The following is a 26852-nucleotide window of genomic DNA, read 5'->3' on the forward strand; positions in this document are numbered from 1 at the left end:
TCAGTTGACTGATCTGACCGACGGATGAATTATGGTCCAGCTTGTGAATTCGTGCCGAGACCGAGGTCGTGACTGTTACAAAACTCGCGTGCCTTTTCCACGACGTGGAAAAAGCAGCATCCGTCTGACCTTTTCTCGGCGACGTTGATGGACGAGACGATGATTGGTATTCGGGGTTCGAACTGAGAAATAAAGTACCGCTCCTAAGTCCGTCCCTGATGTACTACTATCCCACCCAAGCCTTAATTTTGTTTCCGAAAAAATGGGGCATACGAACGAGTCATCGAAAACTGTCCGAGTCAGCTGAGGGACAAAGATACTAAACGTAAAAATAAAAAACAAATATACCACAATTTCTTATGCATTATATGGTATAATATATTAGAATAAGTTAAGAAATTAATATGATAAAACGTTATTAAATAATTAATTTTTCTACATGACGAGATAAATAAATATTACTTCCTACTTTTTATAAATATTTAAAAAATGCTATTTCAAGGAATTTTGTTATGCTAGTTCGTGATTGCACATACATGCAAGAAACTGTAATATGTAGTAGGTATTACATATTGATTTCGGATATTTTTTACCTATAACGTGTTATTCTGAAAATATAAAAAAAACAAAATTTAGAATCACATAAAATTCAAGAATATTTTAATAAGAGAATTATAATTTACTATTAAGCTCTTTCCTCATAACTTTACCATAACTTATTCAGAAAGTAAATTTAATGATAGAATGAATTTGATTTAAATTTTGTTCTCATTGATCGAGTGTAATTTAAACTTTCATTAAATAGCTTAAATCATGAAATGAATATTCTTCAGCACGGTCTCCCTTCGATTACACCTTTTCCCACTAACGACGGCAAAAAGAACAAGCCAAGAACGGAAGAGCGGAACGAAGCGAATGCGAAAGTTCGCAAAGCCGAGGAATTTCCGGGCGTGTCCCCACGCGTACACTTTGCTCACAACTGAGCTACTTTTCTACAGAATAAGGCGGGGAAGGTGATTCGCCGTCCGTCAAAAACCCCCTGTCCTTTTTTCCCGAATAAACCGTTCGCACGTACGACGAATTCGCGATGGGGGGGAAAAAAGGAAAGAGCTATGAAAAGAGAGCATTTTGGTTAAAGGGTCTTCTTTTCATCCACACCGTTATTCAGGATGTAATATCGTCTCATCCCCTCGGCGAAACCCACCCTTCTTGCATACCTTCGGCTGTCCGCGTGCACCTTTAATGCCCACGTTGCCACTTTTGCTACGTAATACGATAATGGCGCGTTAAGCGCGCTTAAACGAGGCTCTGCTTTTTTCCTGATCTTCCATCGTTCCTTCCTATCACGCATAGTTTCCAATTTGTCATAAAAAAAACTTCTAAAAGTGTTGACGCATCCTTTCGTTGAAGATTAGGCGAATATTCATTCGATTTTCAACTTTTCACGACGCTTCTTTTGCACAATATCCAAAATATGTCTTTTACGAGAATATTGCAAAGAATGATTATAGGACAGGGCCTGAGCGGAATGGCTGTTTTGTATTCTTAAGTCACAAGACAGTTATCGTGCGTTACTTTAAGACAAAGATATAAAACACAAAACAGTGTCTTAAGAGTACAAGACAGCCATTCTGCTCAGGCCCATAGAATCATTTTAACTACACATTTCTTTACGAGCATAAAGCTTTTAATTACTTTTATATTCTATAAATGTGCATATGTATGCGTGTTCCACAAAATTATTAAAAATTCTTAATTTTTATAAATAAAAAGTATTTCTTTGTTTTTAATATTATTATATTTTTAATATTATGTTTTTAATATTTAATATTAATTTTAAGATTTTGTGTTTAGAATTTTAAGATTTCAGAGTTTTGTATTGTGAACTAATTATGTGTCAAACGATACAAAGTACGATGTGACAACCCTTGTTACAAGAGAATTTCGAATTAAGACACAAATTCGAGCATCCTTTCATGGCACCCGTCTTGGCGGCTTTGTATCTGTTTTCAAGAGGTCTTTAAGCACACCCGAAGGAGTGAAAAGTATTAATTCAAGCCATTGAACCTAAGGGCAAACATCAAAGGCAAGGCGCGAGGGAGCTATATCGAGTTTATCCTCTCAAGTGATATTTAAAAAGTGTGTGAGCTTTATCCTGCTAAGAAAATTAGAGTAAAAGCTCTAAAATTTATGTAATGTTATTAACAGGGGATTATAATATAATAAATAAAATTATGAAGTACGTTCTTCACCATTAACAGAAAGCTTTCTATATATTTTGTATTGTTGTATTATTTATATATGTGTGTACCATATATATTATAATTCTTATATTACAATTCTTCTTTTCATAGCAGGGAACTTCTGTATCTATTTCTAACAGCAAAAGTTTGCTAAAATAACTTCTTAATAAAAATCATCAATGAATAGAAATAGAGATATCGTATATTTTCCTGCCCAAGCTTGAAGATGAATAAAGTGAGTTGACAAGTGAAATTCGATATTTCTAGTTTTACCAAGAAGAGCAGAAACGTGCAGAAATTGGTTAAAAATTAAGAGATCGATACAGCGGTAAAATCGGACGTAAGGTATCTGAGATCGTAGAGCGTTATATAGGGTGTTTCCTCTAAATTCAGCACGTAGAATATCTCAAAACGTGTAAGTTCCAAGAGAAAACTTTTCAGGCAAAGGTGCAGGGTTTCAAGTACCGCATTACACAGCAATATCGGTAAGACCTTGAATGGCAATTTTAATTATTGTACCATACACAAAAATTTTCGATAATTGAAGCACTATTGCAACAGCATATTCCTGAGACCAAATCGAGTAAAAAAGTCCTGTACTACTTTTCCCTCTGACAAACAGTTATCGAGATATCATAAGCTAAATTGAAAAAGTTATCAAAAGTTTTCTCTTGAATATCTCCAAAAGTATTGGGCAAATCAAAAAATGTTTCAGACAAAAGTTGTTCATATTAATTAGTATTATAAGATAGTATAATAAACAATAAGGGGTTTTATTTGAAAAATTTAAGATGACCTTCACGTGATCTTGGCAACGCCATTCAAGGTCATGCTGATATCGCTATGTAATGCGTTACTTGAAATCCTGCAACTTTTGTCTGAAAAGTTTTCTTCTGGAACTCACACGTTTTGAGATATTCTACGTGCTCAACTTAGAGAAAACACCCTGTATATGACCCAATTCTGTCAAGAAGTTGCCAGCTGGATCTGATTGACTTTTTCTCTCTTTCTTTCTCCGACGAAACACGTTTCTCGTTACACGTCGCGCCGTAAATTTTGTCGTTTATTATTCACGGGTGATTCATCCTACGGCACATATACTAAAAAACTTCGCACTCGTCTTAGGAACGGATAATCAAAGGAAAATACATCATTCGCTCTCGCGTCAAGATGATTTCTTTCCGCGGAAAAATCGTAAACCGACATCGTATCTGTGTTTCCAGCCTACTTTACCGAGACGGTGACGGTGGTATGTACTGATTTCCACCGGTCTGGAAACTACGATAGCACGGAATTTTTTCTATTTCTGGATTCTTTTAGCCTCTCCTTCTTTACTTTGCTTTTATGGCTTTATAGTGGCTGAAGATAAATTTTATGTGACAACGGGAAAATTTTTCCCCTCATTATTTGAGAAACTTATTTCCTAAAAAGATTAAGTCAATACTTTTTCTGAAGAATATGTTATGTTTATCTCCTCATCTCATATCAAATATTAAATATAAAAATACTAAAATAATGTGAATATCGTGAAAAAAGTGAATTTATACTCTTTTGTAATAAAAATTTTATAATACAGAAATCAGCCATCTACTCAGCTTTGAAATAATTGTTTATGAGAATTTTTATACATTTCCATGTTATAGGTACGTAATAAAAGTTATAAATTTTTCACTTTAGATAAAGCAATCATAGGAAAGAAAATTCTATTTATACTTATTTATATGTATAAAATATTATACATTTCTAATTGCGCCAATTTATGTCAAATAGCAAACAATTAATTATTATACACATTAAATTGCATATTGCTACAAACTTTTATGTAGCATATTGGCCTTGAGTTACGACATCACTAACACTCGTTGGAACATTGTCGATAAGTGATAATGTCTTAATAAAATATATTAACGCTAACACACATGACCGGAAAATAAATGTAGATTATTAATTATGTTCCACTATCGGATGAGAAAAATTCAATAATGACAAGTTCCATTTTCTTTGTCTAGTGGCAAATTCAGAGAGATTGTTCGTTCGCCAAAAAAAAATGTCGCGCAATTTCTCTACCTCTAGCATGGGGATAAGAAGAATAACACCTCGAAAGGTTCTCATCCTAGAAGAGTTTTTCCGTCGTGATAAAATGCTGCCAATTTTTTCCCTCAAGATTTCTGATACCCGAGAAGTCATCCGCCGAAAAGAAACTCAATATGGATTTAAAAATTACGACTCCGATATTTTAATAAAAATAGAAATTATAAAAATAGAATATTAATCAGGACAGAAAATTATATGTATATGAATAGATCAAATTAAATTAAAAATTAGGAGATATAGAACTAATTAAATAAATAACATAACAAATTAAAATATTAATAATCAATTGTAGAATTGTAGGTCGCCACGCAATCTACAATTAAATACATTTAATACCTTATATTAAAATAGAAAATTACGATGCCCGATATCAATTAATTAAGAAATTACCGTTTCGTGCCGTTTATCGATCAAAACTGATTAAGTAATATCTATTTCTGTGTGCTCTTTTCTGACTAGACAGCGAGAACGGGGTCGACCAATACTTGCCCCAATATCTTAAAGTACTTCAGAGATATCCACAAATGGACCAAGTACACAAAGAATTCTCTCCCGTCCGGTCTCTTACGTGCGAAGTTATAACCCGTTTCCGCAGAAGCTTTTATCGGAATAGATTAGACAGCTGAAAGGACCGCCGTCTATTCGTGACGATGGTGTTTGATATGATCTCACCGCGCGCTCGTGTCTACGAGAAAAAAAAATAATCCCTTCGTGTGAGCTTTCTTCGAGAGGGTTTGATATTCCGTGGATCATTCGTCTTCAGCTCTTCTCGTCGGCGAGACATTACCGCCGCATCCAGAATATCCTGCGCGGTCCCCCCCGTTCTTCTCGCCAGCGGGATTTCAGGATAATCCCGCTCAGCCATCGCAATGCTGTGCCGCGGTCGTAGAAGAAAGTAGGCAAGTTGGAGAAATGTGGTGACGAAACAAGGAAAAACACCAACGGAGTGACGTTTAACGGTAGCAAATGAATGTTTAAGCCCAGAAAAACGAATAATACGCGTGAGATAAGATTGCAACGAAATAAATTAGTTTTCCGCGGAAAATAAAACTCGTGTATGAAAGTTCGTCCCGGAGAAAAGTGGCAATTTAACATCTGCGAGTTTAAAATAATTAAAAAATTATGAGATAATTTACGTAATAAAAATGAAAACGAGTTATTCTTTGAAAATTCAAAAATATAACTCTAACGTGTAATGATGTAATTACATCATTGTATTAAAAAATACATGAAATTAAAAATACTAGAAATTACAAAGCGCACGGCCGTTTACTCTTGAGCATTGTATACTTTTAAAACTTTGTATACATGCAAAGAAGGTAATGTATGCGCAACGTCAATTTAGACTAAAAGGTAATTTATCACTCATCGATACAATTCGCAATAGCAGAGTGCAGTCTACATCGCGCGCGCGTTAACTATAATATATACGTTAAACTGTAAAAATACAAATATGTGTATATGATTATTGTAGAATAATTATGTAAAATCGAAATTATCGTTTTAAATATTATATATTTTTTAAAATAGATATTTATTAAAATAAATATAGAATGCTCAAAAAAGTCTTCCTTTTAAATATAAACCCGCAAAATTTTATACGTATGTTTTTGTCAGTAACACTTATTCGAACCCTCGTTCGAATCATTTGAATAAATAAAACAGAGCAGATGCTTTATTTTGCACAAGCATATAATATAAAAATGTAAAACACTCACCTCACGACTGCTCCGCCGTTGCCCGATGCCTCCCAAGCCTCCTCGTCCTCTCAGATTTCCTCGTTGCACTTACACAACACTCACTCGCGAAAATCATCGATCGCGCGAAATTTCGGACACTCCCGTACGCGATGTGAAATACCGCGAAACGCACGAAATATTATTGTATTAAGAAATATCGCGTGACTTTCTGTCATACAAATTACTCAAACTAACATATAACTTGCACTTTTTATTCGGAAGAAGATAACGGATAAATCACTTTTAAATTACCGATATAAAACGCAACGCGAGCATCGGAATCCAAGCACAATCTGCGGTAAAGAAGTAACTATTAATCCGCAACAAAACGATATTTTACGATCTTTATTGTCATTCAATTTAATCCTCGAAATGAATTATGTGAGCGAAACTTCCAGCGATAAATAGTCGTTATTAATTGCAATAGTTAATCGAGATAATTTTCGATTACATTTACATAATGTAATGACGCGCGATAAGCGACATTTCTCTACTTCCTGTCCGTTCAAGATGCGAAGAACGACAGAGCGAATTACAGCGCAAATGCCAAAGCCGCACAAATTTCTCTTTCTTTTCCCGAAAATGGAACAGATTATATGAAATCAACAGATAATTAAAAGCGCGGTGCGTAAACGAGATGTAATCGCGCACCAAGTACCACGGTTTACATTCATATTTTAGACGAGTTAGTCTCGTGAACTCTACATTGATAAAAGCCGCCGCTTGAACGTGCAAATCATTTTTCATTACAAGTTGTAGAAATTTAATAATTAATCGAGGAACGTTACTCGTTACTGATAAAGGTGTACAAATCAATAGCGTTTTATCTCTACATTCATCGCGATCGAATCTTGGAAACTGCGATAACGCAAAAGTAATATCACGCACACGGAGCGACTCTCGCCACTGCCTGCCGGCTCGACGTTCGGCGAGCGAATGATTGCGCAGCGACCTTCAGGTACACGCTGGCACGCAAACATCGTACGTCACCGAGCCGAGAGAAAAACAACAAAAAAACGTTGAGGGTTCGTTGTCCCGCTTACGAAATTGAAACTTCTATTCCTAATATTTCAAATTACTTTGTTCAGTGATTACATTTTGCGTATCATTCTGTGGACTTTTTGGCACGGATTAAATTAACGATTAATTCTGTTCAATCGAGAAAATGTTCCGAAACAAAAACCGATGTTACTTAAATTCTAATTACTAAGATTTTACCTCAATAGTTGATACATACAAATGTAAATTTCTAAATTGCAAATCTTTACTTATTGTGGCAAATTATTGAATTATTTACTTTAACGATAACATAAATTGGTATTAAATACTTTATTAGAAATAGCATTGCGCGCGCTATTTGGTTTTAATTTATATTTATTCATGATCTTCTTCACACATTAAGATTGTCTTCATGAAGAAAGTGAAGAAGACGTTGTCGCACTGTTAAAATATTACATGATCTCCGCACTGACAGCTACTCGCAGTACAAAGCCAAGCGAGAGAATCAGCATCGCGGAAAAGCGTCAATAATTAAATCTCTTCCATGCCTTTTCCAAAAGAGAATTAATTATCGTCCTATCTCATTAGAAGAATAAGAACTTCTTTCATTCGCTCTTTCCTTCACTCAATTAGATATTTAACTTTAACTTCTTTCTCTTTAACTTTTTGTTTATTCACCAACCTTCTTTAAGTATAGTTTTTCGCAAACTGTCAAAATTCACATGCGAGGTGAAGCATGACACGAATCTAAAAGAGAAGTGAAAACCAATCGACATCGCGGAAAAGAGGCCTCAACTGTTCGATATTAGCGACATTCGCGCTGGTAATCCCTTTTTTAGAAAAGGACAATAAGATAATTACAAATAAAAATTGTTTAGTGCTACTTTCTTTTCATTTACCTACGTAGAGGAATAATTAATAAAACATTTCCTTACAAATTACTACAAACTAATAAACAAAAATATTTTCGTGACAACCTTTTGACGACGATCATTGCTGGATTATGTTATTCGCAACGTCCAATTCAATTCAATCGCGAATAATATCGAAAAATTATGAGTCGCGCGGGATACGAAAGATTTGTCAGGTACGAACCTCAAGTCGCTCGTTCGAGCAACCACAGTAAAGCTATGGGGAAAAATCTTGCCCGAGGAAAGTTAAAGTTTTGATCCTCGACGACCCGATATCGCGGTACGTGCCGAACATCCTATGAGTCTGGCTAACTACCAAGCTCCATGCTTCCTTCCCGTATTCTTCCTCTACCTGTTCGAAAAATAGACCATCAGGTCGTTGCCCGCTCGATAGTGTATTTTTTTCAGCTGGATAATATTCTCTAATTATAAGTAATTATTATGTAACAAATATTTTATAAAATCTTTAATGAGTGGTTTGCGTTTTATGGTAAGAAGCATCAGCATTTATCAATATTGTTATTAGTAATCGTTAATTTTTAATTATATTTTTTATCTGCCTTACTTATTGTAAAGTTATCGGCGATGTCGAGTTTTCTTTCTAAATTTATACACTTTATTAGCATAAATTTATGTCGGAAGAAATAAACGATTGAACGCGAAAAGCGCATTTCGATCGCATCGATCGGCGCATTTGGCAATTAACGTTCTAAGCATATACATATATCATAAAAATATAGACAGCACCGAATACCAACATCTCGGATAAATTATCCGTTTGCAACGCAACTAAACTAAAATGACGGTAAACCAACATTGTGCGAGCTGACGGTATTCGCAATTTTGTTGATAGCGCAATTTGCCCGCGCCGTCTCGCTGCGTCCACACACATACACACGCATATGGTAATCGCGTAATATCTCTCGAGATACCAGTTTACGCCACGCAAGTGCCAAATTGCAGCTGCAGCTGCTAGATCGACGCGACGTGAAATATCCACCACAACGATATAATAGAAAGCCGCCAGACCAGGTCAGACAAGCATTCTATTCCGCGATTGTCTCGTTGCACCATAATTATGGCATCACTTCTCTCCTCTTCTAATCCATCCCCCTGATCCCTCCCTTCGCACAGTCATTCTCTCGTAATTCATCGCAATTGTCATCGAGATATCGGGCGTGTCTTGACTGAAGGACTATATAAATTATCTCATGCATGTAATTTTCCCGCATTGATCCTTCAGTTTTTTAATAATTCTTTTCAGAAACTTCATAAAGAGACCCTAAACTTACGACAGTTTACCTAAAAGTTATCCTCAGAAGTTGGTTACCAAAATATTATGCGAATATATTTATCTTTTTATGCTATTCATTAAACGCAAATTATATATTAAACTTATTTTGAACGTATTCTACAATTTTACTTTTTTATCTTTATTCTAAATGATATAAATGTTATTTATGCAGGTATTTTATATAAATAATATCACAAAGTCCACATTGCATCTCACAATAAAATTGCAGCGTTTGTTGTTCGCGTAAAGAAAATTGAAAGATTGTTATTTCTCCCAATATTAACCTACTTCCTTCTTTTTAATCGTTAAAAGTATTGTTACGTAAATGCGTTTGTAATACCGGATATCGGATGCGCGGCAACGCCGACTCGACATAAATTGTACAAGTGGCGGGCGCGCGTGCGACAAAAGCGGAACGCAAACATAGGCGAGCCGAAAGTTAGATAGGATTGAGTTCGCGAAACTACGACGGACAATAATGTCGGCTTTTACAACTTGTAATTAAATTACCCTGCACGCACGATCGCCGTCGCGCGATCGCGTGCAAGTTACATTGTGTGTATCGACCAGGAGGACGACAAGAGGGAAAAGCTATCTCTCGCAAGTCTGCAATTTTTCAGGAATTTCTCGGTCGTAAATAAAGAAACGTTATTTGTTTGTATACGTGTACGTTGCACGCAAGGAAAGTCGAATTATTTGAAATGCGAATAGAAAATCATGCATGTTTCCATGCATTTCTTCCTGCTTAAAATAAGTTGAAATAATGACGTCAAGTTCAAGAATAAGCAATTAAAAATTTTGTTACTTTAAGCCTTAGGTATATACGTATTCCTAGAGCAATAAGAATTATTTAACACAACTGCCTACGTTTCTTTATATCTTATTTTGTGCTTACGAAAGTATTTGCGGGGATGCATCTGTGGCCGGAAGTGAAACTTTATTGGAGTCGCGAGAAGCGAGAGAAAACGAAAAACGAGATCGGGATTTAAGGGCAGTAGGGTAGCAACGGTACTCATAAAACTTGTACGTATCCGAGATCGGCGTGGAATAAAAAGAACCGTGGAGAAAGCTCGGATTGAGGAAGAAGAAACAAAAAACGACAACGAGAGGGATACATCGGGAGGGTCTAGACCGCATTTTCCTATCCTGAGACAAAGTATTATAACTTGCAAGCTTGAGAACTCCGCGAAAGCCGGCGGCTCCCACTTCCGCGTCGTGAATCTGGCGTTCTTCCGGGTCAATCCTTTGGAGTCGAGGACTTTGTGATTGCGCTATGTACACCGCACGGAATATGCATATATACACCTTCCGCAAGAGACCTACGCAAAACGTTTTATTTCGCAAACGGCGCAGGCAACTTTTATAAATCATATCAAAACATTATTAATTTACTCGTATTTTACATAAAACTGTTGCGCACTTTGGAATTTGCCCAATAAAAATATAATTTCTTTCAAGTATTCTTTTTAATTACTTAATCTAATATTGATTTGATCGATTGTTTGATTTCCATTAATTTCCATAATCCCTTTAAAAATTTGATAGAAAGCGATTTCGTAGGGGAAAAAGGGGGAAAAATATAATTCTTTTTCACACAACTGACTTTTTAATTTTTTAATATCGAAAGAGCGGGGTGGGATCTTTCGGGCGTAACCTGAAAAATGGGAGAATCAAATCCGGTTGGACCAGTTTTTCGAAGCGAAAGGGAGGGATGCCTGAGCCGTGCCGCGTTGCGTAGATTTACTAATGGCGTCGATAGTTCACATCGCCCGAATTAAACTTTCACGAGCGCGGCCCGCTGACTCCCGCATACTCGATTCGCGGGTTAACACGATCGTTACACGAGTGTCATGCATAATGCATGTACTTTCGTGCACTCTAATCGGCAGTTTACCGTTAATCGACTGCCATTGTTTCTGTTGAGACGCGGCTTTGCCCCTCACGCTATTGTTCGATAATTTCATCTCCTCGAGAGTTCTCTCGAGAGTAACACGCACACCGGGACGGAATATCGCATTGTCTTTGACAATTATTGATAGTCGCGAGTGTCAAAGTGGTAACAGTAATCTTAATTCCTCCAAATTGTTGTATATTTATTTTTATACGAATTTATTTACAATAATCTGCACATTTTACCAACGGAATATCTTTTATTGAATATACTCGAAATTGTTATTAAAGAATTTCTATATACAGATCATTTAGATTTTAGTAAAAATGTATGTGAAACAATTTACATAGAAATAAATCGAAATGTATTTTTTATCAAAAGAATACTATATTTTATACCTATGTCAAATGTTAAATATTTTATTGCATTAAAATACTTTAAATTATTATTATGTGCTGTTCCATTACAACTTTGTTGCTCGCATTTAGACCGTTTTATCAAAATCGTTTAATCACAATGCTGATTACACGAATTATCAATTCTTTTTTCATGAGATAAACACAGTGTGCATCACGTTTGTATAGGCCCAAATTTTGGCAAAAGACATATTTCCGCCAGGGATCGAACCGGGGGACCTTCCGCGTATCAGGCGGATGTGATAACCACTACCATACCACGGAAACGTTCTATATACATATTACGAGCACCTACGTGAACGGCATCGATTATGCTAATTACAACCGCAGATGTAATTAGTAAATTATGTATCGGCCCACGTGCAGAGCATGCTGCACAGGGCATTATAAATTATGTCTGCTCCATGCGGCTATTTCGTAAATCCTCATTTTACATAATGTTCAGCAATTAAGACAGAGCCTGCGAAAGGAGTCACAAACTTTGGCAGAAAGCCAGTTGTGAGAAAAATGCACTCGGGGCTCCTACCTTAATTTGCAAAATGATAATAATGGCAGCTGCTACTTCATTAACTGTTAATAAAGTTGCCCGCAAATACTGTACGAGTTAAAATAAGAATTATCCAAATATATTCTACGTTTTTATTTCTATCATATTTCTCTACTAGTTTGCTCTGATATCGTTCACGGCTTAATTTTATTTGTTTTAAACCAGTTTTTAATATCAAAAGAAAATGTTTCCGCCCGGGATCGAACCGGGGACCTTCCGCGTGTTAGGCGGATGTGATGACCACTACACCACAGAAACTGGTTGCGGATATTTTTAGTTTTAGTGGTACACAGTAATATAATGATCTGCTCCAAATTGTTGCAGGTATATCTACACTGAAAAAAATTTCTGGTTGAATATGGACGAATCAGATAATTCCTTTAGGATTTACCAGAATTCCTGTAATCCTACAGAAATTCTGGTAAATCCTAAAGGAATTCTGGTAAATCCTAAAGGAATTATCTGATTCGTCCATATTCAACCAGAAATTTTTTTCAGTGTACGTGTCATATCTACGTCATATATATTTAAATAATATTCAGATTAAGATTTGAAAGAAATATGTATAAAAAATATAATGAAATAATATAACAAATGTATATAATAAATCGCAACGTGTTATACTACATTAATTCAGAAATTTTTATAATTATATGCTACTTAAACATATATGTATTGTTACTTTGTAACATAAAACTTTTAAATATCCTTCTGTAGAGTAAAAGTAAAAATAATTTTTATGTTAATATCCTTTTATTCGACGACTTTTAGTAGTATACTTGGCCCGATAAAAATTTTTATCACACAACGTTACCAAAACTGTTTGCCGAAACATTAGTTATCGCAGTGTAGCATTACGCAACGCAGATATGTGTAATCTGTTGATATATGCGTACATGTATAATACATTATTAGCAAATATTATCTTGAAAACCATGATTAAATAATTATTTTATTCGACAAACAATTTTCTTTTCTACACGGAGAGAATGTTCTCTAAAAATTTACCCTGAAAATCATGTAATCGTGGGACAACGTGGCATCTCGAAGAACTGTATGACAGGTTTTTGAAATGTTACCATACATTCCAATAGTAAAGTGTACACTACATATAATTACTAGTAGAATGTATGTTAAAATTTCAAAAACTCTCATACAGTTCAAAATACCACGTTGTCCTACGATTACATGATTTTCAGGGTAAGTTTTAAGAGAAGGTTCTCTCCGTGTAGTAAAATATAACGCTATAAAACCTACACTATAGAAATTTATCACTGGAATCATTTATTGTGTTTTGATGATGAATTCAGAATCACTCTTCTACTTTCTCGGACGTTGTCAAATCATTTTATTAACGAAAAACAGAAATTTCTCATTGGAGAAGAATATTTTCAAAGCGTTCATCGACTTAGTTTGTTGAATTTGCAATTGCTATGTTAATCTCAATAATTTTCACGCGAATCATTAAGATGAACCGCGTTAATAATACAGATATTAAAGATCAATCATAGAGGGGGAGTTTTTTTTTATCGTAAAACATTTCTATCGAATAATTAATCTGAGAGAAAGTGGTTTTTCCTTTCGCACAGAAAAGCTGATTTCCCGGATAAAGGTTAATCCCCAAAAGCAACTCGCATAATCTTTCTCTCTTATCGGGTGTCGCGTATCCGAGTGCCTTTTAGTAAGCTCTTCGTTACTGAAAGCACGCGTGAGAGGAAGCACGCGTCCCTCGAGGGCCGAGCTTTAAATATTCACGATTTAATCTAAACTTCCATCTTATCGGGGCAATCCTGCTGTCGTGGATTGGCTGTCGCCGCGGCGGACGAATTCTCCCGCGAGCATGCGAGTTCCGTCTCGAGAGTGCAGCGACGATGACGTCGTGCAAATGATGCGAATGAGGAACGCTCTTCAAACCGTGGCCTCCGCGGAGAAAGACAGAGAGAGAGAGACGAGATTATGTCGTAATATTTCATAGCGTAACCACAGCGGAGAGTCAAATCGCTTTCCACGTCGGAAATATCATCCATAGCAACATTTTGCTATTGATCTGAGCTGTGAAAGATCTCGTCCGTATATTTTTCTAGCAATTTTATTACTTCAGGCATATACTTGTAATTATTGGCACCAATACACAGTTGTAATTGGAAACACTAAAAAAGCTGCTATAAAATAGATGAACTGTTTTAGATTTCTATTTCGAGTCCGAAGGTCGAGGGCCTGTGCTTCCTATAGTAATACACAAATCTGATTTTACCAATCGAAATTTCTCAATGCAATAATCACGATAAAAATTGCCTAAACGTATATTTTAATAAATATATTCGTGCAGTGTTCGTTCAGAGCAGTTGTGCCAAGAATTTTCTCATTAAACCTTCTCATGACGATGACGACAAAGAAGACGGATCGTTTACACGACTGTAAAACAGATTCGTATTAGAAAACTGTAGAAGAGCCGTCAGTGATACAGTTTCGAGGAAAATTGCACAATACCGTCGTTGAGAAAGGAAACAGCGGAAATTTACGGTTCTCTCTGGCGCGCGAGAAATGCATTTGCGATGATTATTACCTTCGAAAAGGGGTGAGAATGAGAAATTTCGGAAAACAATGATGCAAGGCGTTACAAGGATGCAGGAAAAAAGCGGAGTAACAGGCGACGAGACGATTTATTATCTGGAAAAAAAAATTAGTTGCCCCTTCGTTCGCGCGCGAGCTGACTCAAAAAGCTCTCGTCACGTACTTACAATTCTCGTGTAATATTAATGAGCTTCATCTACTTTTTACCTCTCGTGGTAAAAATACGTCGTCGTAAATGCATTATGCAGTAAAATACATGTAATGTTTTGGCATTATTGTAGAATTACGTCAATTTTAAATTTAATTCCAAATCGAAAAACCTCTTATTGTTTACACAACGTAGAATAAGTGCATACACGTATTTAGTTTTATAATGTTACATGATAAGACGCAATATTTTGGGAAAACATTTTAATATATTATATTTTTAACAGCTTTGAGGTAATATATTTTATATGCAATTTTCGTAGCAGCAATAACTTCGACATCACCAGAAAACATTGTTATCATCGCCAATATAAGTTATCTTGCGTTATTGGCATATCCTGTATGCTATTACAATCGATCTGCTGTCGCCGCACGAAAAGTTCGGAGAAAATTTCGCTGACGCATCTTATAAATGAAGGGTTCTGAGCAACAACACGCCAAGCCACGCGTGGCAAATTTTACAAATGATGCGTTCGGAGAGGGCCGTAAATCATTAAGAGATTTAACAATAATCCTCATTTGTTGAACGAAAATTTCTTATGCAAATCTATGTTGTATCTATATATGACCAGAGATATATTGCTAGGAAAAATTAGAAAACCCCGTCGCGGACGAATATTTCATGTCTTTTTACCCCACCATTTGCTTGCGAGTGTGTACGTCTGTGCGTGCGTACGTGCGTGTGTATGTGGGTGTGTGTGTGTGTGTGTGTGTGCGGGTAATTACGAAAGAACGCGGTCGTCGAGGTGCTTAATTGAAATACCGGCGTTGTAGGGCGAAAGATTGATCGAGAAAAAGTGGTGAGACAATTACGAAGGTCGGACTAGATTGATGATATTTCAACGTCGAAAGTGCAAAGCGCGCGGCGAAACGTGCGGAGGACGCACAAGAAGTGAAAACGGGGAGCGTGAAGAATTGTATTGTCCCCTGCCGGTGTTCGGCTAATCGAAGGCAAACGATTGCCATTAATATTCAATAGGCTGAGACGTCTCACTGACGTATCGATAAAATATATCTCGCGGCGCATCACTTTTACGTTTTGCGATCGAAGAAAAAAACTTTCGATACACTTTTTACATAATATTAATGGAAAGTCCATTAGAGCGCGCACACATTTACGTAAGCGGATACGGTGAAATAATAACAGCAGGACTTTTTTTTACATCCGCCGGGATATATCTCAGAAAGATTTATTAATGTATTTGGAGGATAATGAATAATACCGCGCGAAAGTTTTTATATCATTTCGCCGTTTTATAACGATCGGCCGAGTGTATTAATGAGTTCTCTGCCATGACGTAAAATGAAAATGTATCTTTATATTGCACGTTTCTTTCGCGTAGCGTACACGCGATCACGTTCATCATCCGGCATAAATCTCGGATTTAATCAAAACGCCATTACAATCGACATCTTTTTCTCGGCTCCGCGCGAATTCACGTCGTTTCGAAAGCAACTTGGAAAATGGTCGGCTGTTTTTCAGACGGACTCTGCGCTTCCGAGGAAGACCGCTCCTTCGTGAAAAGCTTCTCCACTTGATATCGATTACCAACGGCGTTCGCCCTCCTGCACCTTTCTTTACCGTCGTTTCTTTTCCTACCGTCTGCTGTTTAACTTCCGCCCTCGTCCTCACAATCGCCCTGCATGTATACGAAGATTCCTATATTCTCGCTATCGACCACCGAGAAATCTTCCAATGGAACGAATCTCTATTCCTCTATTTTTATTCACGGTAAATAATCGCGTTACTCTCTTCCGAATCAATAATTAATTAAACAGCCATAGCGATATTTTTACAGTCAAGCGATTTAAAAGTTATATATAAATATACATTTGCATTTTTTATATTCACGAATTTTATTCTAATTTTATCCGTCCTATACATATGTATTATATCGATCGAAATAAAGTTGAAAGATAGAAAGAGAGCGTCGAATTCTTGAATAAAAAATAAAACATCAGAGAAACTATAATGTAAATATGTAAGTAACAATAAAATAATAATTTATAATCTTGTAAATTCCTAATATCAAATTAATATCATATATTTTAATCAATTAAATTCAGATTATCTTATAATATCTTCCACTTTTCTGGATTTTTAATCAAATCAATTAAAAATACCCTGCCTCTGATTTTTCAATGAAATTAAATTAAGATATTTGTAATGCAAATATTTACAATTTATTCACGATATATGTTAATGAAGATTTGACATTATCGGCGAGAGGAATAGTTTATACATTGCATATACGAATGAATATCGAGCACTGATTGATGCCGTTCGGCAAAAAGAAACGTAGGATACAGGAAAACGAAAATGGGACGGCAGGCAAAAGAGACGGAAGAAGGAAAAGAGAGAGAGAGGGAGGGGGGAGAAAAAGAGAGAGAGGGAGGGAGGAAGAGAGAGAGGGAGAGGGAGAGAGAGAGAGAGAGCGAGAGCGATTGCAGTCGCGCTCGGCTGCATACGTCAGATGCACGTACATCGATTGCCATCAATCGATCCTCCGTGCACGGAGGCGAGGGTCTCGCAGCGGGATTTCTACACCGTCGACTGGCTGCACATCCCTCAGGAAATACGCCAGCTCGAACTCCAGCCGACCGAGACGAAGCCACGCAGATGCATCCGCGAAATGACGCCGCGCAATTAACGATTCGTTACACTCCGTAACTGCAAGTTTTTGCATGGCTTCGCGAATCTATAATCTTTAAACTTCTAGCTCTTTCAAATTATCGTGCACTCCAATAGCTTTATAATAATAAAGTTATAATCAATGTAATTAAAAACGCGATCAATTAACGTTAACGGAAATTAATAGAAGACGTCGAATTTAAAAAAAAATAAAAAGGAAAGGAGAAAAATATCAGTACAAAGAAAGTCACAGTTCTTTGAAACAATATCTGATTGAGGACGAGAAATTCATAACTGTAAAAAGACTCCTATTAATTCTCCCTTTAATTCGTGCTTATATCCTGCTATATGACAAGTTTCATGTTCCTTTTCCGAAACTTTTATATTTGGTCGTTATTTATCCGATCAACATATCGAAAAGCACGATCGAAAGCTAAGTACACGGAATCGCAAATTATTTGCCATCCACCCAAAGATTCTCGAGGCGCGTATCCACGGTGCGGTGGATAAAACCCGCGCGAAAGTAGTACCCAGGACATGTATCCGAGTCAGTCTTCGATACGGAACCGCCGGTAGTGCATCAGAGCGGACATGGGCAAGCTCGATAGACGCCGGGCTGTGTTTGCACGAACACGCTATTTGCTCCGCGATCTCGTTTCCCGATGCCATTGCACGGCGGGACCACCGCCTACAGGAAGCTTCAAAGGGAACACATACGCCGAAACCCGGACTCCGTTAAACGTCTCCGTTGCGCAAATATGAATCCCGGAATCTATCGGGCTTGCCCAAGTTTCGCGAAGGTACGTGGCAACTAGACGACTTGCTTCAAGATACGAGTATGTGCACCTTCGAATACGCACGGAGTTACAATTTGCAGATAAAGGCACGAATGGATAGACTCGAAAGGATTATTCACCTCGTAAAGTAAATTAATAGTTTCACTACGCAGTTGTAAAACCGTATTAATTTCTTTTTACTTTACATATTTATTGCTTATATTTTTATCTCACTTTTATCTTACTTATTTTACCGTTACTGTGGAGCAGCATTTGCGTTATATCTTTAAAAAATGCATTATTTAAAAAATTATTAACTTCTATTTACTCCTTTTATATTTTGCTTTTAATATTCGCCAAGAAAAAACTTGAGAGTTGTTAAAGGATAGCTCTTGAAGCTAAAATCTGATGTTAAAATCTCAAGCGTAGCTGCTGGCAGGTTAAAAGGTGCTTTAAATTAATTTTCTCAATAGCCGTAAAAAGGACGTACGGTGATGCGGAATTGTTTGAAGGTTCAGGTAAAATTAATCGGCCAAGTTATAGGATAATTACGAAACACGTCTGTCGTAAACGAAATTAAGATAGGTATAACGTCGGCGATTTGCCGCGCGGTACACAATTTAATAGATAGCTATCTTCATTTTAAGCGTTCTAGCATCCGACACAAATAAAAAGAGAAGGAAAGTTTGCAGGATGGTGTTGTATATGTGTTTTAGAGAGGAAAATGCTTGAATTGGCTCTGGGAAAACGTATTGTGTTCTCTCGCTACTGACATCATGTTGTTATGTTACACAAGGAGAATACTCATGCGCGCAACATGCTGTTCCACAACGAGTGCATAATTCATGGTGATACGTTGCATTAATTCATCCGTCATATGGTACGTTCGTGACGCAAGCATCGAGCTGTTTTCGAAAAGTACCTTTCGTGCTTTATAATAATATTGTTAAATTGTTTGTAAAAATTATCGTGTAATCAGAAAATTTGATATTAAAAAAGACCATGTTCGCCACTAATAACATATTATAGTCTTTTTTAATATAATATAGCCTTTCTTAATATAAAATCTTCAAGTAAAAAACATTAGTAATAGTAGCCTATATCTGTTTGTATTTCTTCAAAGAATAAAATATTATTTTCTAAAACAAAGATCTCTTTTTCCCAACATTTTCCTACGAGTTACTTATTCAAAGTTTTATTGTGAAATACGCCGATGGTTATTTATTATTACGTATTCTCGTACTCTACATATTTTATTTAATTAACGATTTGACGTGGTCGAGATTTAATCATTATTTAATTCGTGACAAATTCAAACCCACAGAGAGAAAGAGAGGGACAGAGTCTGAGAACTGTTCTACAAACCAAATGCGGTACAATAATGAGAAAATAAAATGCGGCCTTTTTGTCGGAGCGCAGCTAATGGCCATTTGCGATTACCAGAGCATAACGAGAGCATTTACATTTTACTTACGGTCAGCATGGAGAAAGGAAGTAAAAACGTAACAAAACGAGAGAACCTTCGTTACAAGTATAGTAACCGGACAATGATGGTATTAACGAATGCTTCATTACAACGGTCAAAGCTTCGACTTTAATAAAGGGTCACAAGCGTATCGATTACACCCGCAGAATTTTCTTCGGGGATTGCAAATCTCAATGTTATCGATTCTTTCAAAATTATCCCTATTTGAGTACGTTCTGCATTAAATTATATCGTCTGTTATCTTAAAGCACACTCTAATCGAGGTCCCAAGATAGAAGATTTCAGATTTCGCTGTTGAGCAAACACTCGGCATGATCGATGCGACCCGTTATAGCTTCTAATACTCACGCTCATTAATTTTCGTGTAGACGCTTCGGATACACTCTGTATAATCAAGATAATGAATTATCGAGCAAAATTTGTTCTCCATTCCGACAATCTATCACCGTACTTTAAAAGTGGAAAGTTCGGGATGGTCCGGCGGATCGGTTTATACTACTTTGTCTGCGAGTGACTGAGCGTAACTACTTGCTTCTCGGACAAACGTACACACACAACATACACACTCGTGCATGCACAGCACACGGAAGCGGAAGTACGCGGTCGCACGACGAGTAAAAGTTTCAGGACCCGCCATTTTCCGTTTCTACGTCGCACGGTCCAGGTGGAGTTCCAGGCTCGAATCGGGTAAATAAATGAATACTACCGCCGTTCGTCTTCGTCTTTCAAAGACGAACAGACTTCCGTTCTTTCTCCTTGCAAACAAAATATTTCTGATTTCTTTTCAAACTTTCTCAAAACGTTTTTACATATTATCATGTCGTAAAATGTTGATTTGTTACAAACTTTGATAAAATAATGCAGAAACGAATTTAAAAAATGCGTTCTTATTGAATTTAAAAAAATAAGAACGTAATTGAAGAACACATATTTTCATATCGTTACATTACACCCTTTCTCTATATGAGATTAAAATGGCACGTGAAATATTTTTTAACGGAATATTTTGCAGCATGTCAAAGCTGTTCTCCTTGGATCAATATTTCTGACGCCTATATACGAGTCTGGAAAGCATTTGAAATTTACGTCACGCCACACAGCTAAATTCTACACTTGATTGATCTCGATATCCAGAGCACATTGGTAAACAAAAAAAGAGGAAAATAGCACATAAATTTATGCTAAAAAGATTCTATCGGGATATAAACTGTTCTTCCGATGCCTTCTTTCCGATTCAAAAGGGTTAAGAAGTAGAAAGGAAGACAGGACGAGAGAGAAAGGAGGTAGAAAGATCGGCACAGGCAGAGTGGCCCAGTCGAGAGTAATTAAGAAAGTTGCCGGCGCACGAATCGTCCGTTATTAAAGTCACGGTGTTCCTCAAATCGAAATTTATATCTAGGCCATCGTTCGGACGCGCGGCCGAAGGAAGGCGAATTTATCATCGGAATTACGCGGGAAATTTTAATTAACTCATTCTGTGTTCCAGTTTCCTTTATTCTTGGAGAATTCCTCTCGAATTCACAAGAGTGAGAATCGCTCTTAACAAAGAGTTTGAAAAATGATCATATCTTATAGAATAAAAATGAAACAACAAAGTTTCTTTCAGAGATTTTATGAACAAACGTTAAACGGAAATATAAATTTCAAATACACGTATAGGTATATTATACCACTTGAAACATAATTGTGTTAGATATTAATAATTAATAAATAACTCTTATATATCCTAAAATGAAAATATACCAAAATTGGAAATTCATAATTTGCAAAATCCATTTTAGATTTTACGTTCGAACGAGTTCACGAATTACGAATGCAATCCGCTCTAACGTCAAGTTCCTCGATTTTGTCGTAAACAAATCAGAATTTTATACGAATGTTATTTTCAATATTTCTCCGCTTCCGATAATTTAATCACGATCCTAGAAATAAGACACAGGGCCGTTACTTGAAGAGGGAACCGGCTATAGAACATGCAGCTTTTCGTGATCAATTCTGAAGCTTCCGATGAAAACCTCGGATGAAACTCTCGTTAGATAAGCGAGTTATCGGCTCTTGTTAACTGAGTTAAGAATGTCCTTCCTCTGGGTGTTACGCAACCGTAATCGCGCCAACGAATCCTGGCACTAACCTGTTAACGAAGGATCATCCGCGGAACGCGCGGATACTGTCCGACGAGATTCGAAATCCGTGAACCTCGCGCTTTCCCGTATTCGCGTCTCTCTTTCCCCTCCCCCTCTCCCCCGCCCTCCTATCTTCCCCCTTTCTCGCAGCCGCAGGACGTTATTTCAGAATTAGAGCTGCTACTCTCTCACTCATATATACCGACGGATAATCAGGCGAGAAACTCCGTAGTAATTTGCACTTGGCCGCTGTGAATTTACGTATTGCACGCTGAGACATCCGAATTTGCGATAGAAAAACGCGCGCGCGCGCAAAAAAACAATTCTGATTCCTCCGTTCCAATTCTGCAATCGGTTTTGAGAAAACTCTCGCCTCAAATTGTTACAGAAAGTATGGAACTCTCCCAAAACATCGCACATCTTTTAAAAAAGTACCATCGTTGTTTGGTTGGTGTATCAACCACGGTGTATATACCAAAAACTTGCTGCAGAAAAAGAATTAGATGTACTTTTGTAACTGTCACAGGTATTTTCTTCAAAGCTGTTTAGAGATTCGCCGGCTACTATCGTGCCTTAATGTATCGATTAACATACATATATAGAATTAGATATTTTCAACGTCGCTTTTAAAAACTCAAAAATATTTAAATACTACATACATTCGCGTAAACAATCTCTCCTGTTCTCACGCAAGTTTATTATGTGTTTATATATGTATACATGAAATATATAAATATTTGTGAGCGTGTGACAGTTTTCCCATTTCAACTATTTTCGTTCGAAATATCTTTCATATTTCCTACATGTCAAAGGCTATCAAATACGTTTACGCACCGTTAACTCTTGTGATATTACTCATTTTATCATTTATTCAGCATGTTGGATTTACCATTTGGCATCTATCGCTTTGAAAATGCAAGATTTATCGCCTTTACAATCCTTGCGCTTATCAATACGTTTCATTTAACGAATAATAATGATGCGACGAATAATAGCATAAATGTCAGGATCACTTGTGAGGGCAATATAGTCGTATTTTTCGTTATTAGCGTTCGAAACGTTATCGCGCATATATTTCGAAACATATAGCGTGAGCTAGTTGCAACGCGCCGATGTTATATTTTATTTCATATCCGTTTTTTTTTTCAAATTTCCACGTAGCCCATCTATATGGATGCCAGACGCAGACCCGCCGGTATAATTCCCGACACGCGCCGAGCATTCGTTGTCATTTATCTCTGACACCATGCACAATACGTGTAATCCTCTTTACGCTTCCACCCTATTCCCTTTAATGCCGCGGCTATTTGACATAAGCTGATATATCTCTCCTTACAAGTCCCCGAGAAAATATTACTTATGCAACGGCCTGGCGCCGCTATAATAAAAATGTATTCTTCGAAACACGGGATGTATTACCTTACTTCGCCCGCACTTTATCGTGCATGATTATTTTATTTTATGATAATGCGACATAAATATTTTTTCTCAGCTCCCTCGAATCGGTCACGAAATACTGGCGTATATATTAATAAACCGATCGATACACATCTTAACGCTGTGTAATTCGCTGAATGTAGAAAAATTCGATGGCATTTCGTAAAATTCAAGATGTTATGATTATATGTACGCAATGTACATAGATAGATTGTATATATGTGATATTTATGTACTAATATGTACACGTTTTTTTTCTTGTGCCCCGTGCACTTTCTTATAAAGAGATTATTGCTTTTCACGTTCCATTTTCCAGAAAAAAAGTTATCAAGGGGTAGCGACAGGAATTGATTAGCGAGTTCCTCGTGGGGGGAATACACATTGTAATTTACTTTTCCCTCGCGTCGGGCGATTCATCCGGATAGATCGGTAGGTGCAAATGCGCCTTAACGACGAGAAGTCCGGCGGTTCGCGTCTTCATTCACTAGCGACCCACTTCCTGCGCCTTAATATCCCTCGCGGGTCGTTACTCCAGGATTAAGTGGCCAGTGTTTCCTGTCGCGGGATTCGCCGACTCACCCCCCGGAAGGGTGGCGCGCGAGCGGAGGCGGGCTTATATGCCGGCAGTTGCACGAGTGCAAAGTTTGTTATTGACACGGTAAAAGCGGACCATGCCGGGCATTATGCAGATCAGGAAATTCGTATTCCGCGTACGGGGGAAGGGTGTGAGGTTGGGGGACGAAGCGAGAGGGGAGGCGGGGGAGTTAGTTGTTGCGGCGACCACCCTTGCTCGGCGGCTTCGGCCTTGCGCGTTTAGCCGCGAAGCTACGTGTACGCGCGTGTACGAAGTGACCCACTCGACCACCCTTTTCATATCCACTCACGTAGAAAGGGACTAAAGGGGTTAAGAGGTGTCCTAATGACTCGAGCACGCTGAAAAATTATATGGGAAGACGGCAAAATCCCAGTTGTTTTCAACCGAATAGACGTGTCGTACCTCTCGATTAATTCACGAGCGAATTGTTCAAAGAGAATGATCGTGTAAGTAGATAAGAAAGCGTTTGATCAGACGCGTCTTAAAAGCAAAGTAGATAATGGCAGGATGACGGAAACCCGATGATTCCTCGAGAAATCCTTAATAAGAGATAGTAATTAAATATCAGGGGCAGATAATTTTTCCACTAACAATTTCAATAACACATTAATTTTAACGAACGTAAAAATATTTGTAATATTTTCATTGCGTTTTCAATAAAATATGGAAACAATTGGTGAAAACAGTGTTAATTAAACACAATTCTGACATTAAATTACATTCGGAATTCTGCGACATTAAATTACATTTGGTATATAAAACAATGCAAAAGCGCTTAAAACTGTGAAAAAAGCGCGAGTTTTCCAGCATTAATTTTATAAAAAGTATTAATTTCGAGGATATTTTTAATCGTATTGTCTGAATGTACGAACAGCATGAAACATAATATTCACTAACTTATCGCAATTCGCGGAAAAGTTGCATAAATAAAATTTCCTTCATAAAAACGTACAATTTCATGAATGCCAGTTTAAAGCAAAACTGACATCAGTTAACTAAAATTTCTAATTTTACTAAAAAATGTATCAGTTTAAAAAATATTAATGATCGCGAAAGCATGACAGAAAATAGTATTTAGTACAAATGGAAACATCGTAGCGACGACGTTCGTTAAAATATAGAAAACTGTGCGCGAACGCACAATCTATCGCGAAAGCGCAAGTTCACGCAAACACATCTTAGCGGTCTAACATTCGTAGAACAAATGGTTCTCGTAAAGTTTGCTGTCTTACAAGCTTCAATGTGTGCATACGTAATTATCGCCGCTTCGTGTATTTCATCGAAATAAAAATATTTTTCTCTACACAGAATAAATAAGAAATAAAGCCTAAGATAACAAATGTCATATTATCTTTTAGAGAAATATTTTATCTCACCTCTAAAACATAATATCGGTTACGAATATCTGAGTACTAAAATATGGGTGCTCTCTCATATTTCTTTCTTTAAAGAGATGATGACAGAAAATGACTGCATTAAAAATATTGGTTCCCATTAAAATATTAATATAACCACCATGGTTTATTACTTCAAATGTCTGATAAAATGGATAACCCGTTCGCGGTAATTCTACAGAGATCGAAGAAAGACTTACGAGGTTCTTGTAACTTTTACCAATTTTCGAACTTTCTTAATTTGCGAATCTCGATGCTGCGTACGAAGAAATTAATACGGCTGCGTAAAACAAGGTTTCTATCCTCGCGAAGTAACCGCGGCTGCGCTCGTATGCATATGCAGCAGTAGGACAACACGGGTAATTCACGGCGCAACTCGCATCGCCGCACTATCTCGCCTACGTATGTATGTACGTATATAAACCAGCTCGCCGCTGATGCAACGATGCAACGCGCTCGTGGCATCGTTATTTCCTCGTTACGCGTTACTCCGCTCGCGATTCTTGTTTTTCCAGGCAGCAGCGCGAGCGCGCCTTGAATTCCAGACGGTTGGCCCGGCAAACATTTTCGGAGGAATTTTGGAATTTCGCAAAACGTGGGACATAAATGCCTCTACATTTCGGTGATCTTCGGATCGAATTTTTGCGATAACATCCCACCGTCTTCCTTCGAACTAGGAAGACCTGTTTGTCTAATATTTCGCCTTGCGAATGAAATATTCATCTTCTTAACGATTCGAGTTACCCCAAAAACAATTCTCAAAATAATTGATGAGGCCTCAACTAGATAAACATTGACTTCTCTTTTTAATAACTTTCTTAAAAGTCATTCCGTTGTTTTTTAGAGCCAAATCTTTTTCGGTAACAATTTTTATTTATAATGGCAAAATTAATGAAGTTTATGTCCGGAATATTTAAAAATGGAATAAAGTAAAACAATTTACTTATTCATTTTCAAGCCCGACCGCGGAAAAGTTGAGAAGGCAATAATAGCATGACACTGTCTGGAAAAATCCGATATGCGATAATTTAATGCTATCGGAAGATCAAACGACTATTGATTAAAAACGAGTAAGAGTAGAAGCCTGTCGATGAAAGTATTTAACGTCATTATCTTCGTCTGAACGGAAACAAAGTTCTGAAATTAAAGATAGCGAACTTTTTGCGATTCGGTTTTTTGTTCATATAAAATATCCAAGAATAGCTTCAACCAAAATCAATAAATAAGTCGATTCGAATAAATCGAGACAAAATTTATACTCCACGTATGTAAAAAGCATAGGTCAATTCCCGATTCAAAGAATTCTTGGTAAATAGTAATAATCAATAAATCGTGTGAGCTATTTCAAATCAATTTCTTCTTAACAAATAGCCGTTACAAAAATATGGATAATAGTAAAAAAAATAGAATAACGAAAAAATTTCAACAACACAGTTGTTCATTCCCGTTACATCGCAAATATTTGCGAGTTTTTTTCTGCTAACGATAAAAATG

General features: G+C 37.0%; 1 protein-coding gene and 1 non-coding gene across 2 annotated transcripts in view; one reads left to right on the top strand and one right to left on the bottom strand.

Moving 5' to 3' along the window:
- LOC105564191 overlaps positions 1-26852 on the top strand; it is a 95335-nt gene that overhangs the window by 25580 nt on the left and 42903 nt on the right. The window lies entirely within an intron of this gene.
- Positions 12320-12392, bottom strand: Trnav-aac. Its single transcript has one exon. It is a non-coding gene; the product is annotated as a tRNA-Val (tRNA).

This window comes from Vollenhovia emeryi, unplaced genomic scaffold (genome assembly GCF_000949405.1).
Source record: "Vollenhovia emeryi isolate VEMERY1.0 unplaced genomic scaffold, V.emery_V1.0 DF939167.1, whole genome shotgun sequence".
Taxonomy (NCBI): domain Eukaryota; kingdom Metazoa; phylum Arthropoda; class Insecta; order Hymenoptera; family Formicidae; genus Vollenhovia; species Vollenhovia emeryi.